Genomic DNA, 27,977 nt, shown 5'->3' on the forward strand with positions numbered 1-27,977 from the left:
ACTTCTTTTCATTGGGAGAAAACATGACATCATGCCCATTCAGGTGAGCAGGAATATGACAAATCTTGCCCCAGTGAACAGTATCGTTAACTGCAAAGGTACTCCCAGTTCCCTCGTTTATTAGGAAAATGAGGGGTGAGAATTGTGTTCAGCACATCAGAGACAGCTCAAACTGCTATTTTCAATAATACAGGAGCAAATTCCTACCCGGCCAATTGAAAGAAAAACACACCTCCTTCATCTCAGAAATAAAATTATTTAACACAGTAACAGGCAAGAGAAATTGTGTGATTAGCCCACAAGGAAAAAAAAATTTACAATTCCCCAAAAAGCAAAAATTACAATTCTGCCTCTTTACACTGTCTAATAATTCTTAAGTAATTGCCTGTATATTCCATTTATATCCATTCTCCATTGCCATTCCCTTCCCCTTTAAAAGGGGGGCACAAGAAGATAACGTGCAAAATTGCAAGTGAAAAATGTCCAGCACACCGACCGGCAAAGGCCAGGCCAGCTCTCAGATTCATATGCAGTGATGGATAAATTAAGGTCTCATGTTTCCTTTTCCCTTTCTCAGCATCATTTTTTCAGCCCTTTCCCATCACAAATGCAACATCCATCTGTCCTTCCGAAATAAATGGCGAGAGGGGAATGCTGACCATGAAACACCACACACACAAACACACACCCCTCACAGAAACACACTTCCTCCCAAATACTCACAAGGATGAAGATTTCCTATGTGACGCTCCATTTTCTTGTTTTAAAAAGATGGAAGGCAAAAAAAAAAAAAAAAAAGGGGGGGGAATAAAAAAAAAGAGAAAAAAAGGAAGTGTTGCAAAATAAAAGGAAATTCCACCCACACAATCCTGCAGCCTGCTGCAAAGAAGCACCGAGCGTGCTGACGTCACGGATTCATGAATGGATGGAAAGCGGGCTGGATGGATGGAGCCCGGCGGGGCTGCGCACCGGCAGCGCGGCCGCCAGTCCCCGCCCGCCCCGGCACCCCGAGCCCCCCGAGCAACGGCGCCGGGCCGGGCACCGCCGCTCCCGGGAGCGCGGCGGATCGAATAGCAACCATCTGCCACGGGAACCGAGCGCGCTCGGCCATCGGCAAAGGAGCTCACCGCCGCCCCGGCTTCTTGCGGGATTACAAACGCTGCGTATTATGATTAAAATAACTAAATATGAACGTGTACCGGGAGGAAGAAGCGGGGAGAACAATAGGAGGCTTGGGTTTGATCAGCGATAAAAAAGCACCAGTAAAATAAAAATAGGAGTATTAACAAAATCCCACGTTCAGCCCCAGTCAAGCATTCCCGGCAGCGGGCGGACAAGCTCACAGCCCCAGTAAGGTCCGGGAACAAAGATCAGAGCAGGCAGAGTTTCACACTCGGGGCTATGCTGGGCACATCACCCATTCCCATTCCCACTCCAGTGCCAATCCCAAACCAATGGAATACACTTCCCTGTGCAGACCAGAGGCAAAGACACCCAAATCTTCCTGGTGACCACCTGCAAGAGCAGCTGTGCTTCACCTGGATATGGACAGGGAAGGAGCACAAATTCTGCCTTCTTTTTATCTTCTGCCTTTTTTTTAATCTTTGAAACATCAGGGAAGGAATGGAGGGATGAGCATGACCAGAAATGAAGGTCAAAGTTTGAAGGATAACCTGAGCTGCAAGCTCTGCAATTACACCATCTCAGGGTTGACCAGAATTCATCAATTTGGCCTCAAACTCCTTTTGAACAATTTGCAGCTTCAAAATTATTAAGAGACAGAATTTCCATATTTTCACCACACCTTTTCCTAGCCAGTAGGAAGCAATTATGTCAAAACAGGGTGTCCCAAAACTTACTCTGGCGGGGCACATCTGAAAAGAATGTCTGAGACAATCCTACCTTTCCTTATGGAAGGCAGGTAACATCCCAAAATAAACCAGGACTGGATGTAACAACAAAACAGATCAGGGCTGAAAAAACAAGGATTTTGTGCCCACTTGATCTCATGTGAGCAGCACCACTGATACAAGCTTCTGCAGAGGGAGGAGGAGGGCATGGATTTTGGACTGTGGTTTCTGAATTGAGACTTATAAATCTGGCTAGGGAAAATAAAAAGGAATGCAAATTTCTTATTACCTACTTTCAAGATCAAATAAACCACAAATTTAATTTTGCTTTAGAAATATCTCTTCTTTAAGAGCTAAAAGTCACCAAAGCAAAGATTTCTGCCCAGACAACACCACTGCTGCAGCCTGAGCACTGTACCCAAGGGGATGCAGGAGTGGAGGGACAGAGAGAGATATCTCTTCTCCAAAGGGATCACTTTGTGCCATTTCAAATCCCAGTTGCACCTGCTTTGACTCCCTGCCTTGCCCTCCAGAGCCCAGCACTCGGCTTTACACCACCAAGAGATGGAGACAGCTTCCAGATTTCCCTGGCATTTTCAAAACGGACAAAGATGTTAATTTACTGTCTTACCCTAAAGGGATCAATTCAGGAACTAGAAAGGGGAGTACAGTAGCACTTGCAAGAAACAGAAGAAAAGGAAAAATATTGCTACAGAATAAGTCAGAATAAAAATAAGATTAAAATAATTTTCAGAGGTTTCTAAGGGTTAATTGCAGTGACATTTATAAAAAAAATATACCCATCAGAGAAAAAAAGTGGGAACAAAATCCCAGGAGGACTCTAGGTGAAGAAAAGAGCTTGTGCATAGAATTTCAGATTTTTTGTCCATGGTATTTTGGTTCAGTATCCCAACACTTGATTTCATCTATGCCTCAATGCCTCAGGTTAAAATTTTTAAACACAAAGGTCCTGAATTTAATACAAAGTAACATCTTAAATCACTGTGAAACAAAAAACCAACCCACATTGTCCTAAAATTGATGGCTGCTACACAATTATGTTGTGTTCCCACCAGATAAGTATTTTCATAATACACATTACACAGCTCCTTTTATCAGTAACTAAGGCGATCAATATTAAGAAAGATAAATTATTCTCCTCCTGCTCACTCAGACAAAACTACTGGTAAAAGCAGGGAACTCAAGTATCAGATGCCAAATATAATTTCGCTCAGTATTAATGTGAAAACAGAGGAAAAAATGTACTACATACAACAAGGGTATAAGATACTAACAATCTAAAGTTCTTAGGGGACCACAAGAGTGCTAGTGAAAAGCTGAAGAGCAGCAGGATTTCTGAAAGGAATTATGGACAACCAAGTAACTAGAGCAGTAGGAGAAATAACTGGCCTAACTGATGGCAATGGGTGCAAAAAGAAAGCTAAAAGTATTTTTTAAAACTAACTAGTTCACCATATTTGGAAAATACTAGATAATTAAGTATTTCCAAGCTAATTAATAACTAATAGGAATGTTATACAGCATCTGCTAGGCATAACATTTACAGTTGGCACACCCTATTGATTTGAGCCCAGTCCTAAAATAATCATTTAACAAGTTCTCCAATCCTGTGACCTTCCATTTTAATAAACTGGTGAACAACTAAAATTGCAGAAGACTGAGAATATCAATATTATGCCAATATTCAAAAATAGCATACGTTGTTATTTGTAGGCCTTGGCAACTTGGGAAGAAATCCTGGCAACTTGGGAAGAAATCCTAAGCCAACCTTTGACAAGGAAGGATGGTTCTGTTGCCCTGGACCAATGGCTGAGTTATCCCAGGATCCTGCCTCTGCCAGTGGCCCAAAACAGCCACACAGGGAAGCACAAACCCAAAACAAACCCTTTAATGCTTCCCGTGGCATATTCCACTGACAACAGTAGAAAATTAGAAAAGAGATAGGAGTGACTCAAAGGTTAATTTCGTAATTATGCAGCACTAAGGCTGTTAATAAACCTACTCAGCGCACACTTGGAGGTACAAGAGGGACTGCTCTGTGAAAACTTCCTACCTGGATGAATAAATAAGTGAAACAAGACAGCAAATGATTCTCTACCAGGCAAACGTTTGGGTAAATATTTGCATAGGTAAGGTGGCATTTCATTGTCAAGTTCTAAACACCTGTGAAACCTTGAATCCACTCTTCCCAGCCCTAGACACACATCCCTCCTGTGAATGTCCAGGAAGGAATCAGAATCACAGGATCAGATTCTTATTCGTGCTGTCATTAAGTCCAGACCTAACCTGGTGCAATTCACCTTTCTCTTCAATTTCACATCCTTCCAAACTTGCTAATTACAGAAATGTATGGCTAGAACCTATCTGATGTCCCACATATTCCAGAAATATCAGTTACATGAGACTGGAATATTGTGAAAAAAAATTAAAAATTGAACATGTAATAGTAGTATAGGCCAATTTATTTTTTTTTCCTTTTTTTTTTTGTGATTTTTTATCTCTCTTACACACTCAATAAAAAAAATGCAACACAATTTTAAAATCAATTTTATCAATGGCACTTTACTGAGACCAGAAATGAAATTTATATATTTATCATATAGGATTTTATCCAGAATGTGCCCAGACCTAGGACTTGGATAAGTCCTCCCTGCAGAGGCAGGTGAACAAAACTGTAATTTGACAAGACCAGCTTTGAGACCTGAGAAGAAGCGTGACCAGAGGAAAAGAGAAAAAACTCCAAAATGGGACACGTGCAAAGTCCAGAGAAAGGTGAGCAGCAATTCCAGTCAGGAGCCCTGTTTGGAAAGGGAGTCTGTTTCTAACAGGACAGTGGCCTGGTGACTTCACACCCCGTTCCTGAGTCACCACAGCTCAGAGCCCATACCTGGGGGAGGAGTCTCACACAAATTAAGTGGTAAAACAAAGCTGGGGATATGTTTTAGTGGCCAATTGCTCCTCCACAGGCAAAAGAGCTGTGCCCAGAACATGGCTCAGAGCCTCTCAGATCAGAAACTTGAGATCTGCCTCTGCTTTCTGAATAGTGAGCCACCAAGAGATCTCTGGGTCTGCTCAAACACAAAAGCAGAGAGCTGGAAACAGAGACAGACTCACAGATCTGCAATACCCCAAGGGAAAGCTCCCCTCCTCATAAGTGTATCCCTAAAAGCTACTCAAGAAAATTCAGAGACATTTATACAGTCTGCACAGTCCCCAGATCCAAGTACTACAACTGCTGCTACCCAAGAGTGAGGTTACCTACACAAAGCCACCTTCCAGGCTGTTGCCTGGTGTGTTTTTGAGTGTGCTCATGGTGGGTAGGAGCACATAACAATTACAAGGACTTCCTTTAACCTTGTATTGCCTTCAGCAATACTCCAAAATCTAAGAGTAAAGTAAAATAAAGACACTAAAGGCAGTAAAAGACAAGGACAAGCCAAAAAGCACTATTTGTTTAGGCATGGGGTTAGTAAGGATTCCTTTTGTAAGGAGTTTCTGAGTGGCTTCCCCTCCTCTTTCCAGGTGAGCCCTGCTTTGCAGTTCCAGTCTGTAGTTTTAGGAGGAGACATAACACTGTAATGTTAAGAACATGCACTGATGAGGCTGGGAAAGTTCAAAAAACTACATTTGCAGACTACCTTCTTCTGAAGGATGGCAGCCCAGCTCCTGGGACATAAAGAGAACCTCTGGAATTCCATCAGGGTGGAAAATGGTGCTACATAAGAGACATTATAGCTGCTGAAAGGGCAGCCAATGCAGCAAGTGAACAACAGCCTCCCGAGATTAGCAGTGATAGTGGCCAGCTGAGCAGAGGCCATGAGAGAAAACCAGATCTATTTGTTCAGGGAGACAGGCACAAAATATTCCTCCCAGAGAACAGGCTGAAATCAAGACTTCCATAACAATAATTAACTCTAATAGGATTCCCAGCAGTGAGAAATACTGAAGAAAATAATTTTAAAAATAAGTATTCATCAATAGCAGTTATAAGAGGCACTTGTAAAGCCAGCTGAGCCACTGTCACTTTTCCTCTGCCAGGTGAGGAACCTGCAAAAAGCAATGAGAGCTGACAATGAAGCCTCAGTATTAGTGCCATGTGGGAAGAAAAGTCCCATAATTTATGTTATTGCCACAAAAATACATGCATAAATGGAAAGCTATTGCAGGGAGGAATTAATGAAACGGAAGAAGTGATTAAAAAATGCAGTCCAATTCCCCAAGGTCAAGTGTTGTTCAGAGAAAAAAAATCACCTGCATAAATATAGAAACAACTGCTGAGCAGCTGCACTGTAGATAAAGATTGGGGATGGAGAGGATCAGAGACTGAGCACGAATTATAAATATCCAGTTGTCACAAACAAGGCAACTTCTATCCATTGACAGGAATACAAATTCCCAATCCTCTCAGTTTTGATGAAGCCTTTAGGAAAGACCACATTTGGGAAAAGCTTGCTGGGAATGTGAGAATCCACCCCAGAACAACAAGAAAAGGCAGATAGGCCACCAGGTTAGCTCTGAGGGATGGGGGAGGTAACTCAGTGAGGTGGCTCAGTCTGGACAGAGTGAAATGAGAAGCTAAGAATGAAACATGATCTATTTCTATTAAATACACAAATGGTTTCTTCAAAGAAAGAGGGAAATCCTGCTCCATGTCTGCAGTGACCAGGAAAAGCAATGGACTCAAAGTGCAAGAAGAAAAAAATGTTTAGGCTGTGAGAAGTTTTCTAAATGGTAAACAGTGAAGCACCAGCCTAAGGAACTTACGTTGTTTCCTCAATTAGGAAGGAAACAAAAATCATTTGACAAAAGTTGTCCAGCAATAGTGATATTGCTTTGATGCAAAAGATCAAGATGAACTATTGGAACCTTCTGGGATCTCCTGTGAGGATATCAAGGAACTGAATGCATTGCAGCAACAGCAGAAGCTGAAAAATTCCACTGACCTTTTGCAGTGCAAGGTCTCACCAAATTAAATCTTTCTGTCCTCGCTATTATTACACAACCCCTTTGAGGAGTAATATTCAGATTTTCTACCAAAAAACCTATAAAAACTGCTGAAAGCCCCTTAAGATAGCAGAACTCAAGTCATGAGACTGCCAGAGTAAGGCTCTATATTTAGTACCAACAGTTTTCTCTGTAGTACTGTGATAAAGTTCCTTCAAGAAGAGTGGATCAGCTCTATGTAAATATTCCCAAGGCAAACAAAACCTGCTCAGCATCTTCTTCCCAGACCCATGTCACTCATGAAGCTTCCAGTAGAATTTGCTTCAGAGCTCATTGCTTTTTTTTTTTTTTCCTCCCTCCCAAGAGACTTCTGCTCCCCAGTGCTCACTGCAGACCCCAGAAGAGTCCTCTTGATCTGAGTGAGGTATCACGATGCGGAATTACTCAGTTCATGAGTTGTGACAGCACTTTAAATAGCAGAATATTGGAGTTTAGAACACTGAATTTGTCAGCAGTGGGGTTTGGTCCTTGTTTTCAAGCACCATGTTAGACACTGCAGCATGAGGGGGAAAGCACCCCAAAGGGGTCACTGCACAGCACCCCAAATATTTTCTGAATTAAATCACAGAACTGATCTTAAGGGACAGCCAAAAGTTAAACAGACTTCACCCAAGGGGCACATCATACTTCACCAGCATCCTTATACTCCAGTTCAAACCACCAGCTTTGTATTGCACAGTATTTGCCCATCCCAGGAAAAAACCAGCACCACATCTGTAAATTCAAGTCATGGCTAAGAGAAGCTGACTGAGAGCCATGTTCAAAAGCACATCAGCTGAAGCATTAACCCTGGGACCTTCCAGGGCTTTGCAGAGTGTTTTATAACCTCTAGTCCTCTATAAATGTCACAGTTTCCCTTAGGGCCAGACCTTGCATCCTCAAGCCTCCTCTAGTCACCACTATCATACAGAGCACTCCCATATCAAGTGCCTTGCCTATCAACCACAAAGAATCAGATAAATTAGAAGCAACAATGTCAATGAAGCAACTGATGAATTGTCACTGATGAAGCAAGGACAGGGTGGTTCAAGCAACTAATTGCTTTCATAGAGATGGAACCAGGTTCAAATCAAGGGAGAATTCAATTCTTCAGCAAAATACTTCACCTTAATTATAGCTCGTAACAAGAGACAGCCAGAATCTAAATATATGGATGCTCTCCCTCTACAGCACCCACCACTCCTCACAGAATGGGTAAAAATTGACAGCTTTTATATTAAGAAACAAATCCCAAAATGTAGCTCCATCTCACATCTTCCTGCAAACCCACTCAGAGGTGGCTCAGGCACATCCTAAAATTATGTATCTGTAGCTTTCTCTGCATGAAGCATCTCTGTACAACAAAGATCACACAAACGTAGAGAAGATGTGTAGAACAAACCCATTTTCAGTCTCCTCGAGTGAAATATCTACTTTTTCTTGCATTACACAGATACACAGCCACTAACTGAAGACAATTTTATAGACAAAAAAAAATTATTTTTCAAGCAGCACCCACAAAGAAACAAGCAACTATTTTTTACATATTCTTCTAAACTGAATTCCCCAAAGCTTGCAGAGTTTTTATAGAATTATCTCCTTTTCAGTTGTTCATACAGACAGATATATGTGGTTTGCTAACAAACAAGTTTTACCACTTAATTTTTAATACATTAAATAGATGTAGTTAAACTAAAAATTTTCATATATGACATAGAATCAAGAGATGATATATTCGTAGGAGCAGCAATATCGGAAACAAACTGTCAATTTCTGCATTTTTGGAACTCTGCTGGTGTCTCTACTCCAGCTACAACAGCCTGGATTCCTCTGAGAATCTGCATTCTCCAGCCAATCACCAGGGAAATACCATGCAGAAGTACTGATAACAATGGAAATAATATGCTAAAGCTATCCCCTCACAAAATCAATACATCTGAATTAATAGATTCAAATGCTTTCAGACTCCAAGTTATACTAGAAAAATGTAAACACTAACTTCACCTCCAACTATGCACCCACCCCTTTGGCACTTATCCCTTGCTGTTATTTCCATGGGAGCCCATCAGGTCTCTGCAGGTTCAGCAGGGAAATGGCTTTGGATACAACATAAAACAAGAAGGTGAACTCAGCTCATCCCTACCTTAGAAAGGGAAGCATATTTAGAATTTAAGGACCACCGCAGGAGTGAGCACATTTGTATCTTTTTGAGCTTCTGACTAGTTACTACAGTTTGAATATCAACAACTGCTGGTACCTGATCATTGTTCCAGATGCACTGGAAGCCCATGTCCTCTTGGCTCACTGCACATGTGCCTCCTCTTCAAGTCACAGAAATCAAGCTGTCCTCAGAAGCTGCACCATGGGTAGTGTTTAGGCCAGTCCAGCACTGAATTCTTCTCTCTAGAAATAACAAGGAAGCTCAGAATCCTGCTGAAGTGTATTGAAAAAATGCTCCCAAGATCAACCCAACACATCCCCTCAGCACATCGTGATGTTACGTGGCACATTTGAAGGCAGCAGAGAACATCCAAAATTAAGTATGCACTTTCAAAAAAGAGCTGGGAGTAGAAAAATACCTCAACATATTTAGTACATCCTTTCTTAGTACAGGCACACACTCTATAATCCTTTTATGGTACAATTTTAATCTAAATTAAGCAACTGGCTCCAGTAAAAGAGCTCAGGGCTTTCCACATTACAAAATTACATCAGGATTGGATTAGCCTGTAAAATAACATACTTCAAGGTAATCTATTAATGATATTTTACACTTAATTTTATACTCAAAAGCCAAGCTATTTGTTTTCCTAATTTTAAGCAAATTTTAGGAAAAGCATAACTTGCTTCAGTCCTCCTACGTACATACAACTCAAAATATCATTATTCCTGTTACTACAGAACCCTGCAAGGAGAAAAACAACAACTACTGAGACTCCCAGTCCTGAGCCCACTGAACTTTTTCCACCCCCACTCCCCTCTCCCCCCCAAATTTAACAGGCTGCAAGACTTAGCCCAGCTCTACATAAAATTAACGATAAATCAACACCTTGAAATTACAGAACTTTAATGCAAACATGAAACAACCTGGTTTTAAGAGTTTCTCTCTACCCACACATATGGTTTTCTTCATATCCTTCAGCATCCTTCAGACACAACTAAGCCACCACAACACTGAGGAAGAGGGCAGCACAGTGTCCTGACAGAATTAAGAGACTTGAGACAAAAAAATCCATGTGGCACCACCTGCATCATGTTCTGCACCACAATTCAGCTGCTCTCAAGGCCACTCCTAATGTTTGGGAAGTTCAGCACATTCCTAATTTTTTGCTGAAGGGCCAATTGTATTTGAGAAAAATACTAAGTTTTGTCACCACTGTAATTTCATTTTCTATCTCTCCTTATCTTTGCTGGTTTGCCACCAAAACAGGACAGGTAATTCCACATTTCCAATAAGGAAAAGCTTGTGAGGTCTGGGTCAGGCTACATTCAGAGGCTCTATTTGGGCAACAGGAGGATGATGATATAACAATATTCTTGAACAGGAAAGTACCAGTTTGCAGCCTCTGCGGCCTCAAAACAGGCCTGCATTAACTATTTTAATTACAGAACAATTTCAAAATAAAATCTAAAGTAAACACACATGTATCTCAACAGTTTTATTAGACAAACCTTAGAGTTTATAATTTATGTATTAAAAATGTACATATTTGCCTTTATTCACAAGAAAATTACATGGTTCTACTAAATCAATTTAAAAAGCCTCAAAAGGCAGTAATTATAATTTTTCCCATTATTTTAAGACAGAAAATGGTACATGTAAACACAAGGTTTATTTTCTTGCTTAAGGAAACATATACTCTAAGCAATACTACAGATGAAACAATATTAAGATTGAAAGAATCAAAACCACACAAAATAGGAAAAAACGCACTGGAATACCTTATCCTTGTAAACACAAATCATATACATGTACAGGAGACAGCAGAGAAAATTGGAGAGATGTTCATAAAGAACATGAGACACCAGATGCCCAAAGTTGGCCAAATGCCACTGGAATAAATTACCATGTTTCACATGAAAAAAAAATACAGGTTTTAAGGACAGGTTTGAAACCACCATTTATAACTGGCAGCCAAGGTGGGAATGGTCAGTGCTTAAATGGGAAGGAACTTGTGGGGCTGGAGGACTTTCAGCACCACACAAGTTCAGTTCTTCCTGCAGTTCCATTTACCACCACCTTTTATAGCCTTCAATTGGTTTTAGCACTTGCTTCCCACATCCAACCTGAAAGATTTCATGCCTCTATAATCCAGTCCAGAAGCCAGCATGGTGTGTGGCAGCTTCAAGCTCTTAAAGATGCATAAAAGCACTTACTCATTGGGTAAAAATTGCCAATGTGAACAGGACAGACCCAAAAGCCAAACAAATACAGAAATCACTCCCACTGGGAACAGGGGTACAAACACACCTACTGATTGAATTTTCTTTCTCTTTCTTAACATAAACATCATGGACCCAAAGAATTCTTTCAATCTAGTATTTCTCATCCTACCAAAATACCAGCAGAATTCCGAGTATTTGGATTCAAGTGCAAACCCCTGCAGATGGATTTTTGCTAAACAAAGTGAACAAACACAACATTATTTGCTTCAAAATTCTTCTACTTGTGGTGAAAGCCAAGCTGTGCTGAAATCAATAGGACTGTTGGCATTGTTTTCCACTGAGCTGGAATTTCATTTCCTGTACCCCACTTCAGCTCTGCTAAAAAGCACTAGAACAGAGTTTTGACCTTTCACAACAACATCTACGGCTCAAAATAAAGCGTTTTGTGCAAAATAAATACTTACAGGGCAGGTTATGTAAACAGCATGAAAGCAGCAGCTGTGGCTGGTTTCTTCAGAGAGAAAACTTTGCCCCCAGCCTGGCTGCTCTGGATTAATGATGTTCCTGTTCCATACCATGGCTCCAAAGCCTTGGGAAGTCCCTGTCCCAGCCCAGCAAGGTGGAAAGGTTTGTTATTTTAACTGCTGGTTGATAACAGCTTATCAGCAAGTTTTCAAAGGTTAAGCTCAACACACATGCATGGCAAAAGTGCAAGGAAAGGACAAGGGAAATGTTGAATTAGTGCTCCCTCTCCTCCTACAGCAAGAGACAGAACTCTCTCATACTCCATGTCCTGCAGCAGTGCCAGCAAAGAAACTTGAACCAAACCTTCTGTTTGAACTGAAAACGTCTGAGAACCCAACAATAGTGCCTTCTTTCAAAGGAGGAGCTTGCTTTGCCTGCTGCATTCCCACTGGCTGCCACACGGGATGGAAAAGCTAACCAAAATCTTTAAGTTTGGTCCTTAAATACGAGGCAGTTTTATTACTGCTGCCAAATTTATCACTGACATCAAGCTCCATGACAACTCACTGGAAAACAAAAACAAAATGAAATCTTCAATTTAGGGCATGCTATGATTTTTATTTCTATCCCAATCATGTTACTGAACTATAAAGGGCTGATGCAACCTTAAACCAGAAAAAAAAAGCACCCAGTTACAGACTCATTACTAATTCATCCTGGCTGAAGCTGCATACCAGCAGCTGCTGCCTCTCTCAATTAACAGCAAATATTGAACAGTATTGTCATTTAACGGTGTTTACTGCCTGCTGCCCTGTCCACTGCCACATTTTCAAATGCTCTGGCACAATTTAAAGCATCAACACTAATAAACAGAGCTTAGTTTAACCCCTTATGTATCACAGCAGAAGTGTTTTAACTTGTTCCTACATTCATTAGGTGCTTAGCAGAAGCTGAAGGCCAAGGATGCAAGGTGCCACCAAAATGGGATTTGTAATTCAGAGGCCCACAAGGTGCTTGGCTTCTGCAGAGAGCTGAACACAAGTGTGAAAAGTGATGGGAGCAACTCCAGCAGAGCAGCTCTTTAGGAATTATTGCCAAAAAGTTGAAACAAAAGACAAAAAAAGGAGGAGACCACACATTCAGCCTCTGCCGTTGAAAATCTAGAACTATAAAAACCCAAAACAAATGGGGTAAAAAACTAAAAACAAAGCCATTCTTCAGGGAGAGCATATCAAAGTTGTGATTCCTGACAACCCCCATCTCTGTACAGGGGAGTAAAAAGAGCCCAAATTTGGACCTCCCTTCTCTCTACTGTGCCCACAGCTGGGTCAGAAGTAAATGATTATACAAACAGTGCAGCCAGAGCAAGCACACTGCCTCCACAGGCACCTCCGGGCCCTACTTGCTCCATGGTGTCAAGTTTGCTGGAAGCCACTGCTGTGTAAGAGACTGCACAGATTCTACATTTCATTTCCACACTGTGCTCCCAGCACATCAGCAGGAGGAAGCATCTCCAGGCTCTCCTAGGAGCCCACTGCCAGCTGGGCCAGGGCCAATATGGGGATACCAAAGACCTGGAGAAGGGAGGGGATGCTGGACCAGCCCAGCTCAACAGCAAGGTGCACATGGCAATTTAGATACTACAGGAAAAGATCAAACAGCTTCTGTACTGCATTTATTAGAGTAGAAGCTAGGATAATGTCATTTCAGCTGATCCTGAAATTGGGAGAATTCAGTTATTTCTACCCTTTCTGCAGAGGGAACAAAGCATGGGAACCCCAAAGAGTGATGCTCTGAGGACTTATCAAATACACGAGGAAATGGCTTGGAAAATTGGGCAGATAAATGTAGGCCCAGGCTCTGGCCAGGGCCCTCTGTGAACATACTTTCCTCAGGTTAGCATCTGGCTGCAAGTCCCCTCATTTTCTCAGGTCCCTCTGTCTGTAGCCTGTGCAACTCCAACAGCCAGCCTGGTTTGCTGGGAGGATTCCTTCCCTCTAGGTTCCCCCAGCACCTTTGTGTCCATGGGTTCTGAGGTCTCATATATCAGGTGATATGACTAATACCTGCCATCTGCTCATTGTTACCTTCCCTCTCCTTTGCTGAAGAGGAGTCAGCACTAAAGTGCTCGTTCTACTCAATCTATTTTAGGAGCGTGGGCTTTCAGCATCCATGCAGCATTGCTTTAAGCTAGCAAACTTAAATCAAAGAAGTAGACCATGCTCTGGAAGGGAAAATTGAGCACTGGTTCTGTAAAAGTCTCTGGCAAAGTTCAGGAACAACACTCTTTTTGTAAAAGTTATCTGCACTCCAGCATGCCCAGGGAACAGAGCTATTGCCCAGGTTTCACTCCAAGCCACAAAGCAGGGGCAGATGAGATGCAGGCTTTGGGAAGCATCCCACTGCTCTCCATGGAGACCAAGTCAGCCAACACAGCTTGGAGCATCAACAGGCAATGTGCTGCAGCATTGGGTTATTCCCTGCTTCCAGCAGTGAGGAGCTCCTACACAATCACACCACAGAACAGACCAGGGAACAGAAACAGGTACCAATAACTCAGGGCACATCTCTGCCCATCAGACTGGAGGGAAACCTCAACTCAAGCTCAACAAAAGCATTGAATCTACCAACAGTTGCTCCCCATATGTCATGGCCAAGGGAAAAAAGCAAACTGGGGACACAAAGGAAAGATGGGGAGAGAGGCCAGTGGAGAATAATTTGATTTCACTGTAATTCTTAGAGGAGCTGTGTCAAAATGCAAAGAGAAAAATCATCATGGTGTAGGAGGCTGAAAGATTTGCGATGGAGCAGTGAGGAGTCTCTGGCCCCATAAATGTTTAATTTGAGCAAAGCAGCAGATAAGTAGTAAGCACAGTTTTGCTGCTGTTGCTGAACTGCACACTCCTGCTTTGATTTTTAGATGACACACAGTGAGAATGCAAGTATAAAAATAAAATAGGAGAAAAGCACCAAGGAGTTTTTCATACCTGACAGTACAGACAGCTGCACAAGCCAGCCCCACACTCGGTTCCTTTCCTTCTCTCTGCTCTGGGCAGAAGCACCAGGGTGAGCAGCACACAGGGAGCTCTGGAGTGTTCCCAACTCTCAATTTCACAGCTCTGCCAGCCCAACACAGTGCAGGGGATAACAAGAGCTACTGCACCACACCTGAGGAAGCAGCCAGGGCTGCAGATCACTGATAAAAAGGCACCATGCTGCCTGCTAAGAACACTGTGAAACTGGAGAACTACAGAAGGAAGATGCACATGGAAACACAGAAGAAAATGGATCCCCAGATCCATTTCTGCTAGGAGCAGAAAAAGGACCCACCTGGAGCTGTTCCTCTTGCAAAACTATCCCTACAAGGACTGAGTTTCTCCCTGTGCTCCTTTCCTAGCAAATTAAATTTATCAGTAAGAATCATTCTTTCCCCACCACTTCCTTGAGTTACTCCCATCCCATTCAAAACAGTAAGCTCAAATTGGTTAGATAAATCCTGAAGAAAAGTTGCTAAATAGTGTTTCTTCCTGCCTAAAATGCAAGTAGAGTCTGAAAAAGAAATTAATGCATTCCATGACCCTGTGAGATCTCCAGCTCCACTCTTCTTCCCTTTCCTGTTCTTTACTTCCCTTAGATTGCCACCTGGTCACAATTATCTGTTTCTTTCCCCTTCACCATCAGAGAGAATCTATTTCCTTTCCCTACTTAAATCTTTCTCATCTCAAACTTCACTCTTTTTCCTGTGTTTATATCCACTTGCTGAAATTCAAGCAACTCCTCTGCTACCTCCACCAGCATATCTAGTCTTCCTCCCAGTCTGAAATCCTAAAGAGAAATGTAGCTTCACTAAAACCAAGCATGAAGGTTCAATTAGACCCAGATTTTACCCCAGCAGCATAACTGTTTTATTGGAATTATGTCACTTATCCCACAGCCAGCTATGCCCAAGAACTGCCTGGACAAGCTCAGAATGAGAACAGGAAACCCTTTGGTTTAGTCTTCCTCATTGCCAGTAGGAGAGCCTCATCCAGCTGCACACACTGGTAAGATAGGGAATAGTGCATGACAAATGCTACTGAAATCTGTCCAGCCTCTGGAAAACCTCCACACAACAAGTGAAGGTCATCCAAGAGTACAGATTTTCTCTTTCAAAAGCAAGAACAGATTTAAAAACACATACACTCTATACACTGGTATTCATATATTTTGCCCTCTCCTCAAAGTTGGGAGTGTATTTGAGGAAGTGACCATGAGATACAACTCCAACAAGTAGTTTTCTGTTTGTGAAAAAAATTAGGAAGAAATAGAAACCACAGCACAGCTCTGATTAACCTCCAAGGACACAACTGCTCATTGCAGGTACCAACACATCAGAAGTCTCTTTTTCTCTGTATTTAGCTGCTGGGGAAAACCTTGCAATGCCAGGACAGCACCCTGGACTCTTCCACACACACCTGACACAGGAAGGTATCACCTCTGATAAAGCAGGACCTCAATTGTCACTGCTGGCTGCTCTGGATTTTCACCTTCCCAAAAGCTGATGTCACAGCATTTCTCCTTGCAAAACAATGACCTTTGCAGGTCTCTGGAAAAAGAAGCCAAATCCAACACAAAAAAGATACAGATGACAAGGAAAATGCTGGTGTGTGCTGCTACTCAAATGACAGAAAGCATTAAACACTTACACTGACACATTATGATATGATTCTACTGTAACTGAAATCTCCTGTGACACAACCATGTCATTTTTATTTCTGAGAAACTCATTCTGAATATACAAGGTAGATGGCACTGAGAAAGGGAAGCAGCTCCGTCTCTAACCAAACACTGACCTCACCCTGGTATGGTACCAAGGCTGCAGAAGGGACAACACTCCAAGGAAGCAGCTCTAGGACAAACTCACAGAACATCTCAGGAGTCTCAGCCAGTCATGCTTTATGCCAGGGAGGCTCTCTCCTTACCAGGACCGAGGTGACACAGATACTCCCCAACCAGGACCCTCTCCCTCAGAGGAAAGCACAGACACATTAAATAGCTTAAGCCATAAAAAAAACATCAAAACCTTCTTCCAGCCTCATCAGAGCTGCATTTTACATCTTGCTTCTCACTGGAGAGCCAAAAGGAAACTTTCCTCACCTCCACTGACAGCAGTAGCTCCATCCCTCCAGGACAGAACCAGCTGTAAATATTGGCTGGAAATACATATTCCCACTGAGGACTGGCACCTGTCTCTAATTGCTGGCAGCAGGGGGGCCAGGGGAGTCTCTCTTGTGCCAAACAGCAGACAAAACAAACCAAAGAAAAAAATAATTCCATGTGCATATACTGCAATCCATGAACCTACACAGCATTGATGGGGCCACTACATCTGTGTTTAGACTGAAATGAAAACATTTTAGAACACCTATACTAAACTAAACTGCAAAAGCTGCGTATAAGCAAAATGACTGAAAAGATGCTGTGTCCTTTATGTGATAGATCCAAGGTGAGGAAAGGCCACAAGGGTATGTGACCAGACCATCAGAGATAGATCACAGGCCTGCAGACTTGGATGTGAACAGTGGTACTAGCAGAGATTTTTCCATGAGTATTATAACACTAACACAGTTCATTCCATAAATACAACCTCAGCTTGCTAGAAATGCTTTTCTGACTGAGCACAGTAAAGAAAACACACTGTGAGCAGAAGACCCAGGTTAATAAATCTTCTCTCTGTGTGTATGCATAGTTCAGCCACATCAGTAGAGACTGTAAGAGATCTTTCTCCATTTTCTTCAACCAGAAAAAGTTCAGGAGTTCATTTAAGTTTTTCACAAGAAATTCTTTACACAGGCTGATCAATAAACCAAGGTTTGGGAAAAAACAGACAACTATTAGAATTTTACTGTGGGACACTATTCTCTACTCCTACCAGGTGGCTGTGTAAGCTGGGTTGCAAACCTGAAGGTCAAAGCTACATGCTGACATGGATTTGTTGACTGACACCAGGAAAACCAAGAAAATAGTAAAAGGAGCACATAGGAAGAAGGCCAAAATACAACTCAGTACGTCTTGTGAAGACTAGACAAAAGTTCATGCAGGAGGAAATTTCTGCCTGCAATACAAATGTGAACTATTCACTGAGAAACAGCCCAGTTCACCTGCTGAGTACCTGCCAGCCATTCTGTAGGAAGACAGGATGAATTTAAAACCTGGCAACTTAAGGCTGAAGAGATGGAGAGCAATAGCAGGTGGCCTTTGATATCAAGGTCTTTGCTATTGCAGCTTCAGTACCTTCTCTTGCTCCAGGCAATCACTTGATCTCACATGATTCCCAGAAAGACCAAATTCTACTTAAGAGGTTGCAACAAAGCTCAGGAAACATTTTCTCTCAAAAGACATCTTGGGAAACTGAAGCAATCAGAATGATGAGGCTTTTTGCTCCTGCCAAGTGCCTGAGGTAGCAAAAGTAATCAAAATAAAGGCACAAAAAAAGATTCTGACTGTAGATGGTCAGTATCTAATACAGGGATGATATTTCAGGGTTGGATTTTGTGAATATAATCATCTGAAATGACAAGAAGAACAATTTCCTTTAGCACATGAAAGGAGCTTGCAGAGAAGAAAAGAACACTTAAAGGTCCTTTCTGCCTCCCCTCTGGGTTTGCCTTTACTCTCCTCTGTAACAAACAGGTTGACCAAACTTTTTTCTTCCCACATGCTCTGTCAGGAGGGAAGCACTGCAGACACTGGCACGTTGCTCTCAGTAGTTTAAAAGCAAATGTGTTGCATAGATAATGAATCTCAGCTACTCAGGAAGATGTGTATTTCAACATGAAAACCATAGAAACTAATCCTGATGGTGCAAAATATCAACCAGGGAGAGTGACAGAAGAGACTGTATTTTTACCCAAGTGTGAGAACAGTTTCTCTTGCTCCAGACACATCATGAGTTCAGAATGGGTAGAAGTCTGTTCTCTAGGCCTTGCAGTATCTCCTGAAAGTCTAAACACACTGGTCCATCCTCTTGAGGTCACCACAAAGACAGGCAAAGGGCAGGACAGAACAATTAAATGAACTGCTCAGGAGTATTGCATTCAACACTCTCTTGGCCAAGGGAATAATGGAATGAGGTATGGAGGGTTCTGAAGCCAGACTGCTGAGAGGAGAATAAAGATAAAGCACTATCAGAAATTAGTCCTGAAGATCAATCCCCAAGCACAATGCTGAGTTAGCTCCTTACAAAGAAGAGCATAGCAGTACATCTTCTCCTTTAGCTAGCAGCCCATTTCTTCACAGGTCCCTTATTGATGGTCCTCTTGGACTAGAAGGCTATCAGCCAGAAAAATAGAAAGGTTCCTGGCTGTGGCTACTGGGCAGACAGCCTGCACAGCTGCATATGGGGCTGTTGGCTAACACCACAATACCTTCTCATTCCTCCCAGTTGTCCTGTTATCTTGGACTTCCAAAAGAGACTAGAAATTCTGCTTCCCAGTACTTCCCAGTGAACCACCATGGGGTGCTGCAGAGAGAAGGGTAAAGATTGCTCTCACACAATCCCTGTCAAGGTCCTGGTCCTTCAATATGCTGCTCAGAAATGTTACTTCTACTGCAGTGTCACAATCCAACACCTCAAGACATGAAAGGAGAAAAACATACCTTAGGAAAAAGTGGGAAAGGTATATTTAAAAAGTACCTTATGCCACTCCTCCAAACATTTAAGTATGAGCTAGACAGTGAAAGGGGTTTACTGGAGCTTCTGAGCTGCTGTGCCCTCCCTGCTTCCAGCACCAGGCAAGCAAAGCCATGGTATGAGGGTCAAACTCCTGCATGGCCAGTGTAGCACAGTTTGGTGTGATTTGTTTGGAGAGATATGACTCAAAATGGCTCAAACATCAGGTTTAAAAGCATAGAAAAAGCCTTTCCTGACAAACATGCAGGTCAAAGAAAATCCCATATTCCTTTGACCTCCATGTCTTACTGCAAATATCCATGTAGCTTGGGTTTGTTTTTTTTCTTTAAAAAAAAAGCACCAGAAAGAATGAAAATCTTTCCTAATGCACTTATATGCAACATTAATCTATTTTCACTGGTAACTGCTATTCACCCTTCTTCCATTCCAAATTCTGATACTCTCCCCTCTCGCCACCCAGACTGAGAGCTGACACGTCCCTCACCCCTTCTTCCCCTCTTGTTGAAACCTTATTTCCACTGCTCTAATAGTTCTTGACTTAACTGGGACAAGGAAAATTATTCTGGGCTTCTCTGTCCTAGCAGTTAGTCTATTCTGTATTAACCATCCAGAGCACTGCAAAATCATACTGAAGCCCCAGGCAACCATTCTAACGCTTCCTTAAATTCCTGCTTTAATCAAATTGCCCATTTTTACTGGACAGCTCTCTCTCTCTCTCTATATATATATATATATATTAACTTTTTATATAAAAATCTCTCAGTGTTAAGAAAACTCAGAAAAGCCCATTTAACAGCATTCATTCCAAGAGCTCACAATAAGCTCAGTTTCTACCCAACTTTAAAACAGAGCTATTCCTTATGCAAGATGGATTTTTTTGTCCATCCTTTTAAGCAAGATGCAAAAGCATTTATCACACTTAAGAACAGAAACTTCAGTAAATATTACACATGAATGAAATGTATAATTGCATCCACTAGTTTAGGCATGGAGCTGAAAGGCCTGGCTTTCAAAAGCTGCCTACACAATGGCTCCCTTGGCCTATTTTAATCTAAACTATCACGTTCAGCTACCCAAGCCAAAGGAGAGAAATTTTTAGGTGCACTTATCTCATATTCTGACCTTTACTTTGTATCACCTGATGCTCAATATCCACACTATGGCAGCATTAATTTCTTTAAGGAATGCAAATTCATTTCTGCACAACCCCATTTTTCACAGCAATGTAATGACAAACTTGGTTTGGCTGATGGCAGCAGCAGTTTTTGAACAACACCAAGTGCACCTCTGAAGGGATGAGCTCTTCTCAGAGTAAAGCAAAATGCAAACTGCAGTGACCTACACCTTATTCCATTAGAGAGCTGTGGCATTTCTGGTGGGGAAATAGCAAAGTGAACTTTCTGTACAGTACTGTGAGAAAGCAAATCCCTTGCATTTTTCAGATGGCACTTCCCAAAAACTGCCAATCATTTTAACTGCAGGAGACAGCACACTACATAAATGTATTATGACTTTCTAGAGAAGTGCATCCAGAAAAGCCTTTACTTAGAGACACATAACCTGTCAGGAAACTCTTCTATCAGGAAAAAAATCAGGACTGGTTTCCATTTCCTGGAGTCTGTACCTGAGAGAAACAACCACAGCTTGAGTTCACCATCAAGGTGAACACTTGATGGTGAACACAAAGTTTCATTGGAGAGAATGAACACCTTGTTGTGTTCATAACAAGGTGAACACAAAGTTTCTCAGTGAACACTCTCTCATCCATGAGCAAGGCATTAAGCACCAGCTCATTCTGGAGCCTCCACTCTGCCCATCCTGGGGCTGGAAATAGAGAGGGCTGGCTGAGGGCTGGTATCAGCACAGGGCAGAGCAAATAAAGATACCAGTGTAATCACCTTTGAGATAAGACAGCCAGTACAAGCACAGCTGTCTACAAAATACACAGCAGAGAAGCAGAAATGCAAAGTGTAACCAGGAGTTCTGTTAGACCTGAAATTACCTGGACTGAGATACAACATCTTCTGCTACTGCTGCAACATTCTGTCAAGCAAACATTACGTTTTCCCCTTCTTACTTTCCCTCTCAGGACAGAGCGCAACTTTTTAAGAGAACACAGCTCCATTTCCCAAGTACAACAGAAAAATACAAAGTAGCAGCACACAATCAGGTTTGGGTGGTAAACTATGCACACTCTTTTCCCTCTTAAGTTACAGCTGTAAAGCTGTAATGCCAGGACAAGGGGGAATGATAATCAGATGTCAGGAAGAAATCCTTCCCTGTGAGGGTGAAGAGGCCCTGGCACAGGTTGCTCCATCCCTGAAAGTGTCCAAGGCCAGGATGGACAAAGCTTGGAGCAACCTGGGATAGTGAAAGGCATCCCTGTCCATGGCAGGGGGTGGAATGAGATTATTTTTAAATTCCCTTCCAACCCAAACCATTCTGGGATTCTATGAACCCATCCAGTTTACTTTGAGTCCTTTTTCTGCTCCATGTCATGTACCAGTGGCAGGGTCCCTGATTTCAGCCAGCTCTGCTCAGACTCCAGCCAGGTGATGCTCTGGCAGTACCAGCAATGCCAGGAGAAAGGCAGGACAGAGTTCATCAAAGTGTGGTACCCACTCAGAGCCACCACCTCAAACCTCTGCCACAGGGCACTTCATAGATGGACAAACCCTCAAAGGTGGGTGAAATAGCAGCTGAGATTGCTTGCACTTGCCTTCATAGGCTGGGACTTTAATTGGAGCACACTAGAGTGCATTAATACCAATTTTAGAAGAAAACAATACCAACTTCATTTACTTTTACAAAGCCTTTGCCCTCATCTTCACTGACTAGAAGTGTCAAAGAAAGGTCAAAATAGCTTAATTTTCTTCTGCACTGGACAAAAAGGCATGAAGAACAGACAGTAAATTTAGCTTTCTTCATTTGCACTGGGGCCTAAGGAAGGAGAGAAGGAATTTATTATAATTAAATTGACCCCAACATAAACTGGTTGCTTTTATCATTGTTGTATAAGCCAAATAAGAGAAGTAAGAGAAAACCAGAGATTAAAGTAGAGCTTAAAAAAAATGCATCACCTCAAAGACAGTGGCTAGATTTCAGTGCAAAAAAACCTGTGGTAACAGACATCGGAATACAACAAAACTGAGCAGCTTGCTAAACACAGCTACTCCAAAATAGCAGGATATGAAATGCACAGGCATCAGAGAATGGAGACCAAGTCAAGTGGTTAATGAAATAAATAAAAGTGCATTGTGATCCTTATCAGTAATGCTGAATTCTTTACCTGGAAGCACTGAGCAAACATTATTTTAACAGAAATATAATTCTGCATCAAGATGGCAAGTGCAATGTGCTTGAGAAACAATATAATCTTATTTGATAAAGGGACTTGCAGACAAGCAATGCTACCTGGCAAATTTACAGTTTCTTTATTGCTGCACCTGTATCTACTAATCAGTATCCAAAAGTTACACATGGCCAGAACGTAATCAAAGAGTTTTTAAATGCATCCACACAATATTTAAATGTAGGAAAAATATATTTTGGAAAGAGAATTGTTTTACTCACGCAGCTGGAAAAACCACTATAGGAATCTGAAACAATGTCCCCTTTTCTCTCCAATGTGATTACAGGTTTTTACAGTTTATTCTCTTCATTAAATGTCAGCCTAAATATCTCTCCTTAGCAAAAATTATTTTCTTAACAACAGATCTTAATAAAAGAAGGATGTGCAGTGGTTTTAGTCTTGATGCTTTCTAACTAAACTGGGCTGCAGACAACTCCTGGCACAGAAAGGTCCCAGACCAGGAATTCCTGAAGTTTTTTGCTCATGGCAAGTTAATTACAGTGCAGTGGGCAAACAGCTCACCCCAGGCTGAGGCTGATTGTACACTGTGCCATTATGGGGATCCATCAGGCCACAGTGGTGATATTTCACATCCAGTTAAAGCAAAACAAATGGTTCCCAACACAGCAGCTGAAACATTCCAGAAAGGCCACATACATCCAGCAGCCAAGTCAAATACACTGCTGTAACACTGGCTGTAAATTCAATGTGGGGATGAATCTTATGGGTCTTCTACAGGAAACTTGGTGCATCTCAGGCTGCTCACATCTGCTTAAGCCACAGCTCAGCAGCACCCACTGGGCTTACAGTTTATGACGTGGAACCCTTGGGATCCCCAGGAAAGAAAGAGAAGCACACGATGAGCTAGACTTTATTAAGTGTCTTTGGAGGTGGCTGGAAGGGCTTCCCTTGGCAGAAGGGAATAAGCAAAGCCCTGAAGGAAGTAACAGTAAAATAAAGATGTAAATAAAACTTGATGCAGCTCTGCCTCACAGCTCTGACCTCCAATGGCCTGGTCAGCTCCCCCAGAACAGTCTCAGCCATGCAGCACTGGAAACATTCTCTCTCTTTTAGAGGAAATAAGGATGGTAACTGATTCTGGCTGAGCAGCAGCATCCAGATTTTGCCCAAGGTTCAAACTGTCCATATTTTGTCAAGATGCAGGTTAAATTGATGGCATATTTTTGTCCTAATGAGACAAGAATTTCATCCAGAAACACCAAGGCATTTTCAAATACCCTAAGGCCATTAGCGATGACATACTAGGGCAGACAGGCAAGGAGAGATCCTCCCAGGGACCTCTACACCTATTCAGGGTTTATAGTTAGGTTAGAAGCCTGATACGGTCAAATCTCCACATGAAAAACAGACACAAATCCAGACTCCAGACAAAACCCAGTGGTTATCCAATATCAGAACATGTGCACACTGCAAGTCACTCTCAGCATGCATGGGTGGGCCAGTGGATAACATGCCCTTGCCCGTTGCTGGTAGAGCTTCCCAGTGAGCACAAACACTTGAAGCACCCTGTCCCCATGGAAGCTGCAAACCTCCTCCTGGAGATGCACCATGTCATCATACATAACCCAGAGAGGTTGTGCCTTCCACACCCCTGGAATTGTTCAAGGCCAGGCTGGATGCAGCCTGAGCAACCAGATCTAGTGACTGGCAGGGGGTGGAACTGGATGAGCTTTAAGGTCCCTTCCAACACAAACCATTTCATGGATCTAGGATTCTACAATCATTCCTGAGCCACCTTCTGGCTGCAGCAGCTGCTGGAGAAGCACAGCTCACAGAGCTCCAAGCCCTCCCTGCAGCAGCCCAGCAGGGACAAACTGCTGAAGGCTCCAGTGACAGCTCTGAACACTCTGTGCTCCAGTGTCCCCATGGGATGTACTTCCTTCCCATGCCCTGTCCTGCAGGAGGGCTGCAGGCAGAGCAGGCACCACATCCAGCCCACAGGCCACCTGGCAGGGTGCCTCTGATCAAAGCCAAGAACCAGAACTGTTTTACTGGAAATATCTCCAAGTATTTCCCAGCTACTGTTGAAAATCCCTCCCCGAACAAAGCTGGAACAGCTCCTGGCTCCAGTGCAGGTGCCTCTCCCCAGCTGCACACCGTGAGAAGTCCCTGTGCTGACAAAATCTGCTGGGGTTGTGATAGCAGCTAAGAAAACAGCGAGTAAACAACACACAAGAAATAAGAACAAGTACTCAGAGCAGGAATACCAGCACAGCCTGATATTTACTTAATGACTCATCCAGAAGAGGATCTGTCCCTTTAGGCTTATGGCCAGCATGAGAACAGGTAATAGGAGAGTGTATGAAATCACTGGAGCTCAGCTCCTCCTGACCTCTGAGAACAAAGAAGCCTTAGAACAGCAAAAGATATCCTCTTTTCACTCTTCACTCTGTTGCACAATCTTTCTCCACAGAGTGAAGTCACACTTTTTACAGACTGGGAAAGGAGAAAGCAAAAGGCAGAGACAGTATTTTGCTCATCCACACAACAGCAAAGCACAGACTACACCAGAAAAGGTATTTCCCAGTGATATTCCCTAGCTTTACAGGGTTTTAGGCAAAAAGGTTCACAGATAACATCTGAAGAGGACACTTAGAAAACACAAGCACTTAGGAACGACAGGAGAGCTTTCAGAACTCAGTCACACCTTTTGCTTTGGGGCTTTCAGGCTTCCATCCTTTTATGCAGAACTGTGCAGATCATACCAGACACCAAAGAGCACCAATGAATGTGAACAGTATTTTTCTCTCCAGCTACAAGACTTTTCCTCCTCAACAAGTAAAATCCCTGACACTGCATCCTCTTGTACCTGTCAAGTCCTACATTCCTGACAGGCTCTGCTGCTACCAAATATACAAATGTTCAAGGAACTCACATGGCTAATAAGCTTCAAATCTATAAAAGCACATGAAGAGTTCACTCTAGGCTGAACTTCTACTGGGATTTTTTTTTCCTCACATGGAAAAGCATTTATGTACAAAAGGCCTGTGACACCAGTGCTGAACATTTTCAAGCAATTTCTGTGCAGGCAGAATGACAACTGACAACCATCTATTTTTCACCCTTTACACCCCACTTTGTCTTTGAGTTCAGAGCTGCTAGTTGGCTTATGCCAAAAACAGAAAAAAACATTAACAAAGTAGCCATCAGAAAGGCAAATTTAATTTTAAAAAAAGAATTAATGCTGCTAAGTGGGCAAACTTAGGCCTATATAGCTCATGGCTTCTTTTTATATGTTATTTATTAAAGTGAGAGTAAAATCTAAACCAAAGTATTTGAAACCTTAACTGTCTCAGAAATGCTGGTTTTATTTCAATTTCGAGTGCAGGACTTATGTAACATTTCCCATTTTGATTTCTGTTACTAAAGGATTTTAAAACAAAACTGTACAGTCACTGGCTACAGCCCTAAGGGGCCGAGTACAAAAATAACATAAAAGATACCACAAACTCTACAAAATACAATTCTGATTTAATTTCATTCAAGGATTATGTTCTTTACTTTGGGGAAACTATCATCTTTGATAGCAAGTACTCTTCTTCAGCTCTTCTGAGCACTGAAAAATCTCATTTGAAGTACAACTGGAACAAAACTTGAAAATGCTTTATGTACTTTAATACCCTTGGCAAACTAAACCAAAGTTTGTCTTACAAGCTTAAATTTCTCATGCTGCAAATAAAACACCTACATTTTCTCCACTCACCAGAAAATATCCGTGTTCCCAATGGCTCACCTCTTTCACTAAGCACTCCAGCTTTTTCAAAGGCTTCAAAATCAATGATAATTCATTAGTGGAAAATATTCCCTGCTTCCTCCCTGTTTCTCCTGGTGATAACATAAACATTTTCACAAGCAGGTTTCCATGGGTTGTGCCAGCCCAGAGAGACAGTGTCAGGCCAAGCTGGAATGAGGGTGGATCTGCCTTTAAGGCCCAAGACATCGGGCAGCTCATCTGCCACATAAAAAACCTACTCACCTTCAGGACATGTTATTTTCCAGTAGGAAAGTGTGAAAAGGCTCATTTCGGAAGATGTAATGGTCCATCAGTTTTTGTCCCTTATTCTCTTTGCTGTTCCCCCCAAACTGGTGTTCTGCAGATATAAAAAGAACTTCAATTTAAAATACAGCTCAGATAAACACTAAATTTTTCCTGCTTTTTGCCAAGCCCACTGAAAGATCACCTGAAACCCATCTGGTGATCCAGTCACTGAATTACTGCTCTCTCATTTCAGAGAAGGCTGTAAGGAATTATTTCCTCACCCTTGCTACCCTCACAGCTTACACATCTACCAGCCACAGTAGCATGCTGAGAATTCATCCTGAAGATTGGGAATGGGCAAGGGATTATTTAAAGTCATACTGCTGACAGAACTGAGAATTACACTGTGTTATCAAAAGTCCCTTTTCACCTTGCCTGCTACATCTGACATACTGACATATATCTACTACACTCAGGTTTATCTCAAAAGCATAAACACTGAACAATCCCCTCGATGACAGATTACCTTCCTCCTCCTCACCACAGACACTTGGGTCCAACTGTGCAGCACAACCAGGGCACTTCTTACCCTGCCTGGGACTAGGAGGAGTTGCATATATGTTTGCAAAATTAGGCTGAAAAGGCAAAGCAAGAGCACTGGGAGTGTAAATGAGCAAATGCCACGTTAGAAGCAATTTCTCTGGCAGTCCCATTTCGCAGCCAAAATAATTAGATCACTGGCAAGAAACACCCCAAGTAACTAAATGGTGTGTAACGAGAATAACCAAGGTCACTTCTCTTACATCCGACATTCAAAAAAGATGCCTCCCCAAAAAACTTAACCCTAGGGCTCCATCCAAATTAAAAATTCACCGTTGATGTACATCAATACAAACCAAATCAAAGTATTCCAGAGCCTGCCAAGTGCTGACTGCCCAAGGAAAGGCCACATGCCTTCTAAGTGAGAGAAATCTCCATCTGAGAGCCACCTAAACTCTGAGACTGCTGCTGCTGCTGGGTGTTCAGAGATAACTGCCAACTCATTAAAATCCCACATTAGAAGTTTATTAAATATGCAAACATTAATGGATTTGGACTAGCAGCTACTTAGGCAGATAAAATTTCAGCGTGGCGCATCCCGCAGTTCCCATTATCAACGTTGTGTCCTTTTGGAAGCATCTGTGAAAGAGTCACAAAGTTGCTCAAGGCAGTGAAACCCTTCAACTCTTTCAGATTACTCAGGTCACA

The 27,977-nt window shown here is 42.2% G+C and overlaps 1 protein-coding gene across 11 annotated transcripts in view; it reads right to left on the minus strand.

The window, feature by feature from the left end:
- MAP3K13 (mitogen-activated protein kinase kinase kinase 13) overlaps window positions 1-27,977 on the minus strand; it is a 72,249-nt gene that overhangs the window by 36,764 nt on the left and 7,508 nt on the right. For 3 of the 11 annotated variants that reach the window (XM_021537182.3, XM_077785611.2, XM_085587643.1), the window contains exons 2-3: window positions 26,727-26,841; window positions 9,112-9,257 (exon numbers count right to left, since the gene is read on the minus strand). The gene's annotated coding sequence lies outside the window, so the exon portion shown is untranslated. Of the gene's footprint in view, window positions 1-723; window positions 9,258-26,453; window positions 26,842-27,977 lie in introns of all 11 variants that reach the window. The other 8 variants (XM_085587644.1, XM_085587647.1, XM_085587646.1 and 5 more) reach the window with 4 other exon arrangements.

Source organism: Lonchura striata, chromosome 9 (assembly GCF_050655825.1).
Source record: "Lonchura striata isolate lonStrDom1 chromosome 9, ASM5065582v1, whole genome shotgun sequence".
Lineage (NCBI taxonomy): Eukaryota > Metazoa > Chordata > Aves > Passeriformes > Estrildidae > Lonchura > Lonchura striata.